Source organism: Gopherus evgoodei, chromosome 2 (assembly GCF_007399415.2).
Source record: "Gopherus evgoodei ecotype Sinaloan lineage chromosome 2, rGopEvg1_v1.p, whole genome shotgun sequence".
Lineage (NCBI taxonomy): Eukaryota > Metazoa > Chordata > Testudines > Testudinidae > Gopherus > Gopherus evgoodei.
In genome coordinates this window covers 257481711-257498898 of record NC_044323.1, presented here as the reverse complement: position 1 = coordinate 257498898, position 17188 = coordinate 257481711, and the positions used below count along the sequence as shown (strand labels likewise).

At 39.8% G+C, this 17188-nt stretch overlaps 1 protein-coding gene across 12 annotated transcripts in view; it reads right to left on the bottom strand.

The window, feature by feature from the left end:
- The window catches only part of VPS13B (vacuolar protein sorting 13 homolog B), a 928813-nt gene that overhangs the window by 607295 nt on the left and 304330 nt on the right, over positions 1-17188 (bottom strand). The window lies entirely within an intron of this gene.

The window sequence follows — 17188 nt, the reverse complement described above, 5'->3', positions numbered from 1 at the left end:
AAAAACTACATACACTTACAAATTATATTAAAAAAATAGTTTGACACTTGTAAAGAGCATGTGGCAGGGGAGAAATTGAAGTTACCATTTTATAAATGATTTTTTTCCCTACACAGAATTGATATTGAATTCAAAAATTAGATTTGGCAAGCATTTTGTTCATTATGCAAGGATTAGCCTAATTATGGGGATCATTTCTGTGCATAGCTAACACAGTATTTCTGCCAGAATCCATATATATATACAAAGAAACTATTATGATCCATCAGGCAAAAATACTTTTTTTTTTAAAGCACTTTGATATATATTTTCATGATAGATGGAGACATTAGGGAAACTGGATAAATATATATTTTAAGTCCCCTAAATACTTAACAGACTATATTTTCTTGGATCAGCTGTCAAAGACACTTGCATTAAAGATTATTCTTTTGATTATTTTAAGTAAACAGGAAAAAACATACACAGCACTTAATTTACAAAATGACAATAGGCAGAAAATTCAAAATTAAGTCTGAAACTCTGTGCTTAGTACAATTCATTGTCTAGATACTACAGCATATTCAGTTGGGCATGTATAATCATGCTGCTCACAGTCCTTTGCAATATACCCGTACCTGGGAATAAACTAAAAATTAAATTACACAAGTAATCCCTCTACAGTCAATTAACACAATCCCATGAATGGTAACACTGAATTCCAAATGAACCTGTTAGGACTTTCACACAATGACAACTCATGTAAGGGGTGTAGTATTGGGGAAAACTTTGGAAGTATTATTTAAATTAGGATCTATGGGAAAAAGTGGAGAGTACCAAAGTCCCTTATGTAAAGCAATTAAATTTGCTAAGGACAGCTTATGTACAAGTGAAGTTATTTATACAGCAGCTCTTCCTCCCGGGGGGAAGGGGGAGGGATGTGTGTGAAAGGGCTTGAGGGTACCCCACAGGAAGGAATTCCCAGGTCCTCCTTCCTAGGTTCTCAGAAGGGGGTGTGTGTTTTTTGCACTTGGATGGTGGCAGCATCTACCAATAAAAGGTCAGAGAGAAGCTGTAATCTTGGGAGTTTAATAACAGCCTGGAGTGGCCAGTATTAATTTTTAAAATCCTTGTTGGCCCCCACCTTCTGCACTCAAAGTGCCAGAGTGGAGAATAAGCCGTGACAGCTATCTATCTATCCTAGGTACTTATGTGGCTCCCACTATAGTACCTAAGTGCCTCACAATTTTGTAACATGTATCTCACAAGACCTTTGTGAGGTAGGGAAGTACTCGTATTTCCATTTTAAAGATGGTGAATTGGGGCAGAGAGACTGACTGACTCATCCAATATAGGAAGCCTGGGGCAGAGCCAATAAATTAACCTAGGTCCTCCAAGTCCCAACAAACACCCAAGCCACTGGAACATCCTTCCTCTGCAATATTAGATGAAACTAGTGGCCCATCTGGTCCAGTATCAAACTCTTCAGAGAAAAAAGTTCAAGAAAACCTATAGCAGACAATGATTAAACCATTTCTGTCACAATCTGGACCCATGCTGCTCTCTGGATGGACCCCAGTCTGTTGTGACTGAATCTAACCACTGAAGCCATGTGCTTCTAAACCACTTTGGGTCTGGAAAATGACTGATTACTGCTCCCAACTCTGGGTTTCCCTAGCTCTGAGTCTTGCCTAGAAGCAGATTCTGCGTCTGACACCCTTCTTGGTTAGTGGGAGCCCACCATCTAGCCACCAAGACCCCAGAACCAATGCCAAATGCTTTTCGAGTGCCCAGATGCTTGGAAACATTCCCCCATCCCAACCTCTAGGAGTCTGCCTGGCTGTGGGAGCTCTGGTTTCTTAGTGACACTGTTACTGGGTGAGCCATGCCTTACACCTCATTAGTCCCTCGAGTGCCAGGTCTGGCTTTCTACACCCCACTGTGAACTGAACCGCACGGTCTAACCACTCTTAGATTGGATCTTTGGGCTGCAGCCCCCCGTTTACCAACCACATTAATCTGACAGGTCTGACTGGGTCTGGCACCTATAAACTTTCTTTCTCAGGCACTGGTGGCAGCAGCTGACTACAATGACTCAAAAACAGCATCATTAAATAAAAGTAGCATTTAATTGCCAAAGGGAACATAGCATTTAGGAAAATGGGTTAACACAATAAAAAGTCCTATATGCCCATTTCCTTACCTAAACTTAACCTTTTGGTTGAGAGACCCAGCCTGTTTGCCACAGTCCGTGTTTCTTTGTCTGTGAGTATCAGGCCAAGTCTACACTTACGGCAGAGTACAGGCACTACACATGTAGGCAATCTGTTTCCACACTTGTCACAGTGATGTGCAACTACACACCTCAGTAAAAAGCTCTAGTAGCTCCCCACTGCCAGAGTCTTTTACTATGGTGAAGAAAAACTCTGATTGGGGGTGGCCGTGGGATGCTACACTGCTAACAATAGCAACGTTGACATGGGAAGCACTGCTTGGGCATGTAGAGAGCTGTCTCACCCTAGGGGTTCAGGCATGTAGCACTCTTGTGTACTCTACTCACCTAAGCTGTGTCTTACTGTCTACACTACTATTTATACGCATGCTAGTTGCATGTGTAGTGTCTGTACTCTACTCATCACTGTAAGTGTACACTAGCCTTAGTCAGTTTGAGTGTCAGCCTCAGACTGATAACAACCCACTCCCTCATCCTTGTTCCTGAGGCTAGCATCTTTCAGGTTTAGGATCTGGGAAGAATAAAAGTTATCAGACTAGTAAGAGCTAGTCAGGAGTTATCTTGAAACCAGAAGCTTCCCATACTTTTTCCCCAGTGAGCCTGACCTTTGTCACTGTCTAGTCCAGGGGTCAGCAACCTTTCAGAAATGGTGTGCAGAGTCTTCATTTATTCACTCTAAAGTTTTGCGTGCCAGTAATATATTTTAATGTTTTGGAAGGTCTCTTTATAGAAGTCTATAATACATAACTAAACTATTGTTGTATGTAAAGTAAATAAGGTTTTTAAAATGTTTAAGCAGCTTCATTTACAATTAAATTAAAATACAGAGCCCCCCCAGACCCAGGCAGTTTGAGTGCCACTGAAAATCAGCTCGCGTGCCGCCTTTGGCACCCATGCCATAGGTTGCCTACCCCGGCCTAGTCTTTCCTCATGGTTTCACTCTTAACAGCCTCCTTTGATTTAACTCTTTGCAGTCAGGCAGGTTAATATCAAAATGATAACCAGAAAGACATAAGGACATATCATATTTATAAAAATACTGTACAGCTCCCACATTCTCCACACCTAGATACTTTCTTCAGGGAGAACATGGCAATAAAGCAATGAATACAGGCTTAGCAGAAGAATTTCTTAATCACAAACATCTTTTTAAAAGCACAAGAGTTACAAACCCATGGAAAACAACAAACAGTCCTGAAAGCAAACCCCGTGGTCTCATCTCACCCCATTCGAGGGTCCTGGTTCTATTAGCATTCTTAGGTAAGGCAGAATGTCTCCTACCTTTGATCCTTTCCACTTTATAACCTTTATAGCACACTCTCCTCTAGAATATGGATTAAAACCCAGAATTCTTAAATCCCAAAATGTCTCTGCCATCTAGCAAATACCTGTGAAACCCATTTGAACAGTGTGTATCCTAACTTCCAAGTGTCTGGTTCACAAAGAGACAGCCTACTACTGCTGTCAGTTACTCGGTCAGCTCAAGTGGTAAAGGTCTGCATTGTAGGTCTAAAGGTTCCAACCTTCTTGATGACTAATGTGAGCCAGTATGGTTAAACGCAATGTAATTTCTATTTTTTCAGGATTTCTTTTTAAATTAAAAAAAACTTACATTAAAAGAACTGTAAGGTTGCAAAGTCAAGCACTCAAAAATTAGGAATACCAGGATTAAGGTTGCCTGTGCAACCTTAATCTAGCCCTTTTATGCATAAACAATCTTTAATTACACAATCTCACATTTTTTCCACAGGACACCTGCCATTTCCTAATTTTAGTGCTTGACTTTGCAACCTTAATGTTCTTTGAGTGTACTTTATTTGTACATGCTTGTACACCCATGCATAAACACAAATAAGTTAGCACTGTAAATAATTCTATCAAATTTAACTGTAGATATTTTCATTTCATTACAAAGTTAACAAGAGTTCCATTGTTTTTGTTTTATATGAAACAATCAAAAGCAGGTCTGATTGGTTTTTTGGCATTCAGAATTCTGAGTCCTTCAGAAAAATAATCCAAGCACTTGCAAATGTCATTACATGTATTTCCTCAAATTATCTTTTATGTGCTTTTCTGGATGTTTTTATTCTCAGTTATATATTTCTGAAGATAAGGCAAAGAAAAAGATAGACACCATATTTCAACTCACATTGATTTGTTCAATAGTCAGGAGGCTAAATTCGTTCCTGTAACATCAGTCAAGTAAACTGAATTACACCGGGAATGACTCTAATATGTTATATTTTCTACCATCACTTTCTAATCTTTTTAAAATGCTTCTAAATCATTTTTTTCAAAACATGCTGTCCATTGGGCAGCAGTCTTCACTGACCCATCCAAAATAAATTCTGTTGGTCAAATCCTGCTTCTTATTCTCATGTGAAAAGCCTTATTTATATCATTCTTTCTTGCCAAGGATTTCTTTTTTTAAGTTATTTCCCAATCTATTATACCACTTCTTCAATGATAATATACTGTGTTTGTAAAATCAAAGCCCTTATAGCTGTAGTAGAAATCTTTGTGATATGCCTTGTTTCCCTTCAATAAAAATATATTTAAAACATTAGGTAATAGAGGTTGGGAAGTAGTATATAGAAAAGAATTACAGAACTATGGTCCAAATAATATTTCTGAAGAGGTAACATCTGTACATCAAAATACTAATTCATAGTCACTAACTCACAAATATATACAGACTACCAGTGTTTTAACTGGACTCACTCACGCCCATCACCCCAATCGGGGTATGGGCCGCCAACCACAGAACTCCAGAGTCCTCTATCCTGGGCCATTTGCTCTAGCTGGTTCCAGGTATAGTCCATTTTTTTGCTATCAGCCTGAAAGCCGCGTCGCCAGGTGTTTCTTGGACAGCCTCTTTTCCGCTTGCCTTGGGGGTTCCACCGCAGTGCCTGTCTGGTGATGTTAGTTGGCTGCTTACGTAGTGTATGTCCTATCCAACCCCATCTTCTCCTTCTGATTTCTTCCTCTGCTGGGAGTTGACAGGTCCTCTCCAAGAGGTGGATGTTACTGATGGTGTCTGGCCAGCGGATCTGGAGAATCCTTCTGAGGCAGCTATTAATGAAGGTCTGGATCTTCCTGATGTTGTTTTGGTTGTCCTCCAGGTTTCAGCTCCATACAGTAGGACTGATTTCACATTGGAGTTGAACAGTCAAATTTTTATTGCCAAAGACAGCTCTCTGGAGCTCCAGATGTTCTTGAGCTGTAAGAAGGCTGCTCTTGCCTTACAAATCCTTACTTTGATGTCTGCGTCTGTGCCACTCTGCTGGTCGATGATGCTACCTAGGTAGGTGAAGGACTGCACTTCTTCCAGGGGGCTTCCATTCAGTGTGACTGGGTCATTGCTGATGGAGTTAATCCTAAGGATCTTGTCTTGTCCTTGTGAATGTTGAGGTCAACCTGTGATGACATGTCTGCCACTACGTTGGTCTTCTCTTACATCTGCTGTTTACTGTGCGAAAGCAGTGCAAGGTCATCAGCAAAGTCCAGGTCATCAAGCTGGGTCCATAACATCCACTGGATTCCGTTCCTACGCTCGTAAGTGGATGTCTTCATAATCCAATTGATGACGAGGAGAAAGAGAAGTGGTGACAACAAGCATCCTTGCCAGTCTTTTAACTGGACTAGTGATAGTAAACTCAATGTTGAGAATTTAAAGAGGTAACCATATCTACTACTGTGTACTAATAATGGCCAAATTCGATTTCCCAAAACCAAACTGGTGGAAAAGCACATTTGGAGAAAATTTCTTAATATCAAAATAATTGTTTTGTATAACGGCTTATTCTGGAACATACAAGAATAGGAGTCTACTGGTGATTTAGTGTTCAATTACACACAGGTGTTGGTTCAGGAAGTAAGTGTGGTTGAGCCACTAAGTAACATTTTCAACAAAATAATTGTGACATTCTTGTCAGCGAGATCATACTTAGAGGTATATGACACAAATTTCGAGAAGGATGTTTTAAAAATAAGGATGTTAGATGAAATGGCTTGAACAGCAAGTTATAATGCACATATCTAAGAAAAGGGTAGTTCAGCTAGTAAACTAAATATGCATCACTAAGACACCTGATATATTGAACAGTTAAAGGATGGTATGAATGGTGTCCATCTTTAAATAAGTAGTTAAGGTTAATTCAGTGAACTATAAGTGCAAACTTAAAAGAAAACGTTCAGCATTCAAAGTAGCCAAAAATAACTTCCTTCAACTTAGAGAGCACTGGGCAAGTTCAAGTGATTGATGACGAGATGCAAAACTCTAAGTCACCAGTTTAGCTCAGCTTGGTAATAACAGAATCAAAGTCATTTGCACCGCTCTTCAAGAAACTCAGTTGGCTCTTCCTTCATTCTCATTTATCTTGGTCTTTTTGCCAAAGAAAATCAGTCCCTCCTCCTCAGCATCTTGTTCTCCATTGGTTTCCACAGCTGTGTCTTGTTTCTCTAAGACTCTTTCATCATCTCCTTTGGCAGTTCCTCCTGCCCTCCCCTCAGAATTCTTTGAGTCTCTGCCAATGTTGCTCAAAGGAAAAGTCATACATATCATTCCAAGGTGACCTCACCTGCTCATAACTAGCAGCTGTATGGAGATATTTCAGGCTGTATATATCTAACCCTCTCTCTCACACACACACAATTTCTCATTAATCAAACAGGCAGGAGGGCAGGACGTGATGTCATCATATGCCAAATACTTCCTGTGTCTTACACATGACATTCACCCACCTTGTCTCTATAAACAGAAGTTGGTAAAATAAAAGATATTACCTCACACACTTTGTGTCTCATATCCTGGGACCAACATAGCTACAACTACACTGTATATGACATTTTAATGGCTGGTATAAACCAAACAATGCTCTGTAAGATTTAAGAAATGGTTCAGTGCACACCTGAAGAAAAAACACTAATTTTGAAACCATTGCAAAAATAATATTGCCAACATTACAAAAGTTTGATGTTTCCTACCCAAAGTATGTTTATTCAAGACTATGTTGCATACATGAACAAATGCTAGGAGCAAGGTCTGAAACCCCTTCTGCTTAATGGAGTGCATATAAACTTGTGCATCAAGCTAATTTCCTGCTTAAACTAGTGTGGCGACATTTGGATATAGAACTTTAGTCACAAATTATTTTGTTGTAGCTCATTTAAATAAAAGGGGGTGGGGGGGAAGACATCATTTATACAATATGCCTTTAAGGAAAACAAAATACAAACTCTTCCTGCAGCCTCAGATCAGATCTTTTAACATAGTAACACACTGAATGGATTAAAAACTGGCTAATAGCTCAGTCTCAAAATGTAATTGTAAATGGTCAATCATAATCAAGTATCAGAGGGGTAGCCGTGTTAGTCTGGATCTGTAAAAGCAGCAAAGAATCCTGTGGCACCTTAGAGACTAACAGACGTTTTGGAGCATGAGCTTTCGTGGGTGAATACCCACTTCCTCAGATGCATGTACATAATCAAGTGTGTGTATTTCTACTGGAGTCCCATAGGAATTGGTTCTTGACCCTACTTGGTTTAACAATTTTATTAATCACCTGGAGAAAGCATAAAATCATCACTGATAAAATTTGAAGATGACAAAACATGCAAGAGAGGCAGTAAATAATGAAGACAGGTTACTAACAGAGTGATCTGAACCTCTTGGTAAACTGAGTACAGAAAACAGCATGTGTTTTAATAAGGACAAATGTAAAGGTATAAATTGAGGAGCAAAGAATGGAGGCCATACGTACAAGATGGGAGAGCTCTTTCCTGGGAAGCAATGGCTCTGAAAAAGACTTGTGGGTTGTGACTCTGGCAGAACAGATGCCTACTCTTGCCAAGGCTTTAGGCCTCAGCAGAACACTGACAAATTCACTGCTGGAAACCAGTCTGTTTCACATGTGTGTTAGTATTGTTAAGATTAGTATTGGATTTAGAACAATGTGTTTAGACTTTATTAAATGTTTGTAAATTGCTGCATGCATTAATCTCATTTATAATATCTTTATCACCTGCTATAAGGAAATATTTACATTTTTGCTTTGTAACTAAAAACATGTTTGCTCTGAAACTGTGAACCCAGATGGGCCACCAAAACTAAAGGGACCCTTCTGGGACATCACAATTCAAAGATTTTACTAATTATCCCTTACACCCATGGAGAGGCTTCGTGCAAAAGGGTTCATCACATCAGTCTGAATTCTGGAAGAAAGAAATAAAATTAGCTGACAAGAAAAAAAAATTGTCATCTCTTTTGCAGTTTGAACTTTCACAGGGTATATGAAACAGAGATCCGCAGGGTCGACCTGGGATAGCCCTAAAAGACATTCAGAGCAGACATATCACTACAACTCTGTCACTTTTTGGAACTATAGAATGAGACTCATTTGTGTATAAAGGCTTGCTGCTTTAACCTTGTAAAAAAACTCCCATCTTTTCTTAGTAAATCTTTAGATAGCTTAGTATAGGATTGGCTACTAGTGTTGTCTTTGGAATGAGATCTAATGTACACATTAACTTGGGGTAAGTGGCTGATCTCTTGGCACTGGGAGCAACCTGAATTTTGTGATCTGTAGTGTACAGCAACTATCTATCACTAAGTCCAGTTTGCCTGGGTGGCAAAATAGACTGGAATCCTCAAGGGGACGGTCTGTGATTCCATAGTAAGACTGTTACAGTGCTTTAGGAGTTCACACTTGTTACTGGGTTGGTGAAATTAAACATAGAACATACAGCCAGTTTGGGGTCTCTGCCCTGCTTCTTGGTAGTCTGCCCTGAGGTTGGCATTCACGGTTGTGAGCCATTCCAAACAGCGTGACAGGGGTCGTGGTGGATAATTAGCTGAACACGAGCTTCTAGTGCAATGCTATGGCCAAAAGAGCTAATGCAATCTTTGGATTCATAAACAGAGGAATCTCCAGGAGCAAGGAAGTTATTTTACCTCAGTATATGGCACTGGTACAACCACTACTAGACTACTGTGTTCAGTTCTGATGTCCACATTTCAGTAAGGATGCCGATAAATTGGAGAGGGTTGAGAGAAATGCCATGAGAATGATTAAAGGATATACATACAGTATAGTGATAGACTCAAGGAACACATCTATTTAGTTTGACAAAAAGAAGGATATGATGTAATTTGATCACAGTATATAAATACCTACATAGGTAACAAATATTTGATATGAACTCTTCAAGATAGCAGACACAGATATACCAGAGTCAATGGCTGGAAGTAGAGGTAGATAAATTCAGACGGGAAATAAGGCACACATTTTTAACAGTGAGGATAATTAATCACTGGAACAACTTACCAGTGGTTACAGTGGCTTCTCCATAACTGGCCATTTTAAAAACAAGACTTTTTTTTTTTCTAAAAGATATGCACTAGTTCAAACAGGAATTAATTCAGGGAAGTTCTATGACCTGTATTATATAGGAAGTCAAACTAAATAATCACATTGGATCCTTCTGGCCTTGGAATCTATGTAGCAGTATTACCTCCTTTGGTGTTAATTTTTCGAGTTTTCCGCTACACAGAACGTTTGGAGGAGTACATCCTCTTCTTCAAAGAAGACAGTGCAGTTTGTACCAAAGCTGCAATTTTGTCCTCAAATGTGCCATTAAGATGGTAGTACAATATGCAAGTTCTATACAGGGCTGTCCTTTGATTCCTGGAATTTCTGCAAGTAAACTACAGGGAAAAAATGTGAGGAGAAAATATGTTGCTCTCTAGAACTCAATGTTCCAATAAAATTGCTATGAGATTCACTTCACTCCCTTGTTCAACATCAACAAATTCACTGAGAGAAAGTAGGAGAGAGCAGTCATGCTCATTATGTGTATTTTTCTCCATCACAACTGACAAATTTCTTTAGCTAATTTCTTTCTTATCTCAGCAACATGGTAACCATAGACTATAGGGAGATAGTCAGTATACATGACTACTGAGATGTAGTATGACTCAAGCAGATTTTACATTTGCTTCAGGTAAGAACGCAGAGATAGATTACTCTTTTCTGATTGTATTGCTTTTGTAGAAGATACCTGCTTTTCTGTGGAGCAGATTTCAGCAAAATCAAACTCTTTTCTCAGTATGTCACATGCAACTTTTCTGTTTTAGATGAACTGGAATATTTCACATAGTGTAAAACATACCACCACCAGATACATGAAATTTTGTTCCTCTATATTGCAGAACTGGAAAACTGGCTGAAAGATTTCCCAAAGCTCTGCCTTGACATTTTACACTCCCTATATGGTACAATAACTCACTTTAATGTTCATTCTATTAGTCTCCAGAAGTGCACAGAGCTGTTCTTTTCCAAGGATATGTACAGAAAGACCTCAAGGAGACATGCTACTTAAGAGCTCCCGGGGAGCATAGCAACTGTGTTACCCTTAGAAAGGTGTAGTAAGGTTTCTATAGGTAAGGCAGCATTATCCATTGGGGCCAAGGCCTGGCCTCCTCACATTCCTACTGGGTACTCCTCAAATGTGAAGGAGTACAAAGGTTGCAACCTTCCCCCTCCATATGTCATCTGCAAAACAAGTCACAATCTGGCACTTTATGGCTAAATTAAAGACTTCAATCACCAAGGCTGTCAATCTGATACTTATTGTGAGCCGTAACTTAACCTAAGATTATTTTTGTAAATATCTATATCTTAACTGGTGATCTTAGCAACCTTTATATCCATTACCAATGCACTGGTAAAGTAATGAGTTTGCAGTGATTAGTGGTAAAATCAGGAGGGTAGTTTTGAACTGAATTTTATGATATACAGGAAATCAGTGAAGGGAATGAAAGATAAAGGTGATATATTACTACTACTTAGGGCAAGAAAGTCTGAACTAAGTATCTAAACACCCATTAAGTTTAAAGAGAAATGATTTAGGAAGATCATAAAAGAGGGAAATGCAAAATATGAGATGGGAAATGAGTAAGGCATGATTAAAATTTTCAGAAGTGGCCCCAAATGGATTCTAGCAATGTTTTTGAGGTGGCTTCAAAGAGAGGACTTCAGTATTTAAAGCATTCAGTAGCAGGAAATGATGGTATGGCCAGGACACAAAGTGAAGACTGGCACACAAACATCAGAATGATTAAGAGTTGTGTGAAAAGAGACAGATTAGTGAATGGGAGCAAGTAGTTTTTACCTAAATGAAAGAAAATTTAGGGACTAATACAATGTCCTTTGAAGTCAATAGAAATATTCCCACTGTCTTAAAGAACGTTAGATCAGGCCCTTACATCTTGATCCAGTAATGCATATAAGAACATGCTTAACTCTAACCACAAGACTTCAGTGAGACTACTCATGTGCTTGAAATTCAGTACATGCTTATCCGATTTGTTGAACTGTAGTTTTAACAAGATTGTTTTGCACTTGGTTAGAGAGGTGAAAAAGCCTGGTTAGAGAGTTGGAGACAGAGCTTCTTTCCCTCCTTCCCACAGAAGTGACACAGCAGCAATGGGAACCAAATGTAGCCAACCCCACATGCCACCAGCCCAACTGGAAGTAGCTCAGGAGCCAGAGCACCCAAAAAGGGGACTTGTCCTGTTCCAACAGTAGGGTCACAGCAGCAGCAGGGGAGCTTTACTACCCTTAAAGGGTTCAGGGTCCCCACTTCTCTGGCTGTTCTTTCTTTCCCTCCACCAGTGAGGACATAGCAGCATGGAAGGGACCACTGTTCAATTCCAAAAAAAAAAAAAAAAAAAAAAAAAAAATTAGAGAGATTTTCTAAAATTTGAAAATGAGGTTGTGATGACTCTCCAAGTCACTTTCTCCAGCTCAAGAACCGCCACCAGGAACTTGGCTCTCAGAAGACACTTCTCTTATAGAGAAGGAGTCATTAGCCTCATTCCTGCTCCTTCAGCCTTTGCTACCTTCTTCTAACCAGGAGGACATTTTTACAGTTCAATAGTAAGAACTATTTAGCTTCCTCTCACCCCTCTCCCCCAAAGCAGAAAAAGGCAGCAGATGCACCATGACCACAGACAGCTTATTTCAAGGAGACATCTGATGCCATTTCCATCCCCCTTTTCCTAGACTCAACCAACTTAGTATTATTGTTGCTGCTATTATCCTTTCTGTTGTAATGCCAACATGCTTCCAACACACCCACCACAACTCAAAAAACAGACTGGTCCAATTCCAAATGACAAGAAAGTCACATGACCCTGATTCAAACACAAAGACTCAGACTTAATCAAATTTCAAAGCATGCTGAAGCAGAACAACATTCCACCACAGGACAAGGTTTCAATGATCTAGTGAATAATCACCATCATACTCTAGCCGCAGCCATGAATTGACCCCCACACAGCTCATTCCTTCCATTCACTCACACATATCTCCTTGATTTTCTGATACTCTGCACCAGATGAGACAGAGAGGTTGGAAACTCAAGCACCTATGCCGAGAAACGAAAGCTGAAATAAACAGGTTGGAGAATGACAAAGACTATTCTGAAGTCGTATTACAGGCTAAGAAAAATTTTCTATCAACCTCCACTGAAGATGTCAAATCCCATCCTAAGTAGCTATGCAATGTGGTAAACCACTTCATCAGTCCTGAGTGTCTAAAGCCCATAACTGAAATCAGCACAAAGCACTGCAAAAAATTACTTCACTGAAAAGATCATATGCATTTGAGAAGGCTTCTCAAACAGCATGGATCCACTCCATCAACCCAGGCACCAAACAGCTTGCCTGCATTCCTAGCTTTCAGTACATTCATTCACGAAGAAGTACTGGACACCCTAAAAGGTGTCTCAACCCAAGATACATGAATCCAACCCATGCCCTTCCTGGTTGGTGGAATAAGAGTCATAAGCAATTTGTGCTTCTTGTGGCAAATACTAATGCCTCATTCAGGGAAAGAATACTCCCTTCGTCCTTCAAACATGCAATAGTGCAACCAACAATGAAGAACCCAACCCTGAACATATGATTCTAGCCAATTACTACTCAGTAGTAAACCTTCCACTCCTACGGAAGCTCAAACAAAAGCTAACTACAAGCTCATCTAATTGATGGACTCAAGCCAGGACATGGGATGGAAACAGTTTTTGTGGCATTGATGGATGCTCTCTTGCTGTAAATGGAGAGAGGGAAGACTTTCATTTTCATCCTCATGTCCTACCCAAGAGAAGCAATAGGGGCCCAGGCAATTGTGGTGAAAATGGCTTAAGTTCCTCCTAAAGGGATGCACCCAATGACCAGTGATGGGAAACACTCCAAACACCTCACTTGTGGAGTCCCACAAGGATCAATTCTCTCTCCGGACCTATCAATACCTACATTCAGCCAACAGGTAAATCGGTAGGATGACACAGACTGAAGAGCCAGCAATATACAGCTCTACTTACAACAAATGACCATACCATTACCACCAAGATAGTCCAGTAACTGGAAGATTTGACTGAAGCTGAACCTGAACAAGACAGAGGTGTTGCTGGGGCAAAAGAGGAAAGCTCTTTGAAGGGTATGCAGCCAAGGTACACAGTGATTATTAATCAATTCTGTATGTAGTTTAGGAATGCTCCTGGGTTCCTTGCTGACACCAGCTTTCACATAGCAGCATCTACAAATAATGATCTCTACCACCTCCCGGGCCAGGAGACTCCATCCAACCCTGGAAGACGATGACTTGGCCTCAATTATATACACCTTCACCACCTCTTAGCTGGACTACAGTGATCCAGTATACATGGGCAGGAAGCCAGTCATTCTTACAAAACTCCAATCAGAACAGAACACCACAGCATATCTCCTCATCAACACAAGGTACCGTAAGCACATAAAACCTGGCCTCCACTATTCCATAGAATATAGACTCAAGTTCAAGGCCTCAATCCTTATCTTCAAGTTGCTCCATAGCCTGGCCTCAGAATATCTAAATGAACATGTTAAACTCTGGGATGAAGACTTTGTTTGACAACTCCACTGCTCAGGCAGAATGAAACTACCATAAAGAGAATACTAGTCTATGCACGAGACAATGTTTCTTGGGGACTGGTCTAAGACAGCTGAATGAAGTCATACAGGAGCCCATTACAAACTTCATCACCTTCCGCTCCTAGAGCATGGCACACTCTTTCGACCTTGCCTTCTCTCACACACATATAGCAACATGTATATTTAAAAAACAAAAACAAAACAAAACACTACACAGCATGCACAATTCTCCCCCATGGAAGAGGATGAAAGAAAATGAACCACATGTGACAGATGTTGGAGCTTGTCTAAACTACCGCTTAAGTCGATGTAAGCTATGTCCTTCAGGGATGTGAACTCCCCACCAACATAGCTTCTGCCTCTCATTGAGATGGAGTAATTACATAGACAGAAGAGTGCTCTCCCATGGACATAGCGCATCTTCACCATGCAGTATCACCAATGCAGTGCGGTAGTGAAGACAAGCCCTAGGCCATACTGCTCAATGCGCTGCTGGAATTCGCTCAGATACTGCAGTGATAAGGACAGTGTAATAACCTGAATAAAATAGGACAAGAGCACTGGAGAGAGCAGTAGTTAACTAATCACTAAGACCAAAATTAAGGTGAGCAAATTTTCAGTATGACAGGGAAAGAACTAGAGGACATGGAATTGTTGACACAAGGGATGATAGCTGATCTTATAAGGCAAAAAAAAGGCTGGAAGTGGATTCGGGGTTGCAAACATATAAAGAATAGAAACAGACAACTGCCCTTAAGATAATAAGAGGATCAGGTATATTTTCAATCTTCTAAAGCAGCGGTTCTCAAATTGTGGGTCAGGACCCCAAAATGGGGTCACCAGGGTTGGCATTAGACTTGCTGGGGCCCAGGGCCAAAACCCAAGCCCCAGGGCCCAGGGACAAAGCCAAAGTTTAAGTCCCACTGCCTGGGGCCAAAGCCCAAGGGCTTCAGCTCTGGGTGACAGAGCTCGGGTTTTGGCTTTGGCCCCTCCCCAGGGCACTGGGGCTCGCGCAGGCTCAGGCTTCGGTCCCCCCTCCTGGGATCATGTAGTCTTTTTTGTTGTCAGAAGGGGGTTGTGGTTCAGTGAAGTTTGAGAACTCCTGTTCTGAGGGAAGGACAAAGCAAATTTTATTACTTAAAATAATCTGGAACAAGGATAATGAGTTACTAGTTTCCTCAGTGATGCATGACACTGAGGAAGAGGAGATACAAACTAATACAGATAAGTTCAATGGCGGGATGAGAAAAAGTAAGGGAGAAGAATTTAAAGTGTATAGAGGTTAATGGTGTGAAAATGTAAAAGATCATTACTATCCTACCTTTATGAGGTAAAGGAAGCTAGAAGCAAGGGGGTCAGAGTAGCTGTCACCAGAGATATTGACAGTTAAGTGATGATTACAGTAGAAAAGGCCTATTGTCATCATGAAACCAGAGAAACTATGGATGTAGAGCTGTTAAATCAAGAACTTCTATGCTGAATAAGATGTAAGAACGGTAGTTATGTATTTGAAGTGTTAGTGTATATTGAGATGAAAACAAATCCAAATTTGCCAGTAACAGACTTGCCTTTTATAAGTATAGAAACAGAACTGTTCAAAATGAATGAGATGGGAAAAGATATTTCAAGTAAAATCAAGAGGTGAGAGCACAAATTCTGAGTCTCGGGCAAAGACACCAATTAGTCATCAAGGTGCTCATGTAAGAATAGACATTTTTCATTAATAGGCTGAACATTAAAAACAGCAGGTATAGTGGCAGAATAAGCAGAGGTGGTGGGGACCCAATGGGAAGCATCAATAGGGATATACACTACATTGTGCTGTGGCAATGCAGGTTGCTGTTGAAAACAGTCACTGGATGGGAAATGGGACTGTTGGAGAACAACAGTGATTGCAATAGGAGCCTGAGGGAATGAAAAGGTAAGAAGTGGTATGGATTACATGTGAAAAAGTTAAGCAGCTATTTACCAACATTATTTAAAAACAATCATTGTTCTCTCTTGGGAAATATTGGCTGTTTAAACAAGAAAAACAAAACAAAAACCCAAATACTTGAATCTGAACCTTCACTCCTAACCTTCTGTAGCCAGGGAGGCCAAAATTTCAACACATCAAAAGGTGTATTTATTTCTAATTTCAGTAGCATTCAAATCCACTCAAATCATCTTGTGTACATCTACAAATTTTTCAGTTAAAATCACAGAATTCGCCCTAATAATTCAAATATATATGGTTTAAGTTAAACTTACAGTGTTCTAATTTTAGTGGAAAAAAAGAGTAAGAAATGTTTTTATTTATCCCCAAAATATTATGTATCATTAGTGAGTAGTTAAAATAAACAGTACCTTTAGCATCTGAAGTGGCAGTTTCTTACACCAGAAGGATACTAACCTTTAATCCCCAAAACCATTAAAGAAATGTTTTAGGAATATTTTTAGACTCTTTTTATCTGGTCAAAGCACTGGAAGTTGAGTTGTATCCGTACAAACCAATCATTTCACCAGCAGTTTTATATTTCTTTAAAGCCTCATATAAAAAGCACCTGCTTAAAGTGAGTAATGGAGTTTTATATTCATTGCACTTAGGAACAGCGTATGTAACCTATTCCGTTTTCCTCCCTTGTGGAATGTATTTCAGCTTATATTGCACAGCACATTACTGATGTGTATAAAGACTCTCTGATCAGCAATTTGGACTGCAGACAGCAACCTGCATGAGTGCATTTTTTTCCCCTAAATATAGTATCCACTTGATTCACCAAGACAAATTAAAACCATCCTTTGCAAGACGGTGATCTCACCTTCACAGTGAATATATACAGTACATATATGGGTACTTTATGTATGTGTGTACAGTACACTATCACACCTACAGAATACAAAAGCACATTTACCCTGCACAACTAAATGAAAAAAGGCATGCTAGCAGCAGAATAAAAACAGGAAAATAATTTTTACGTTAGGCTTCACTGTCTGAATAATGTCAATTCTCTTTAATTATG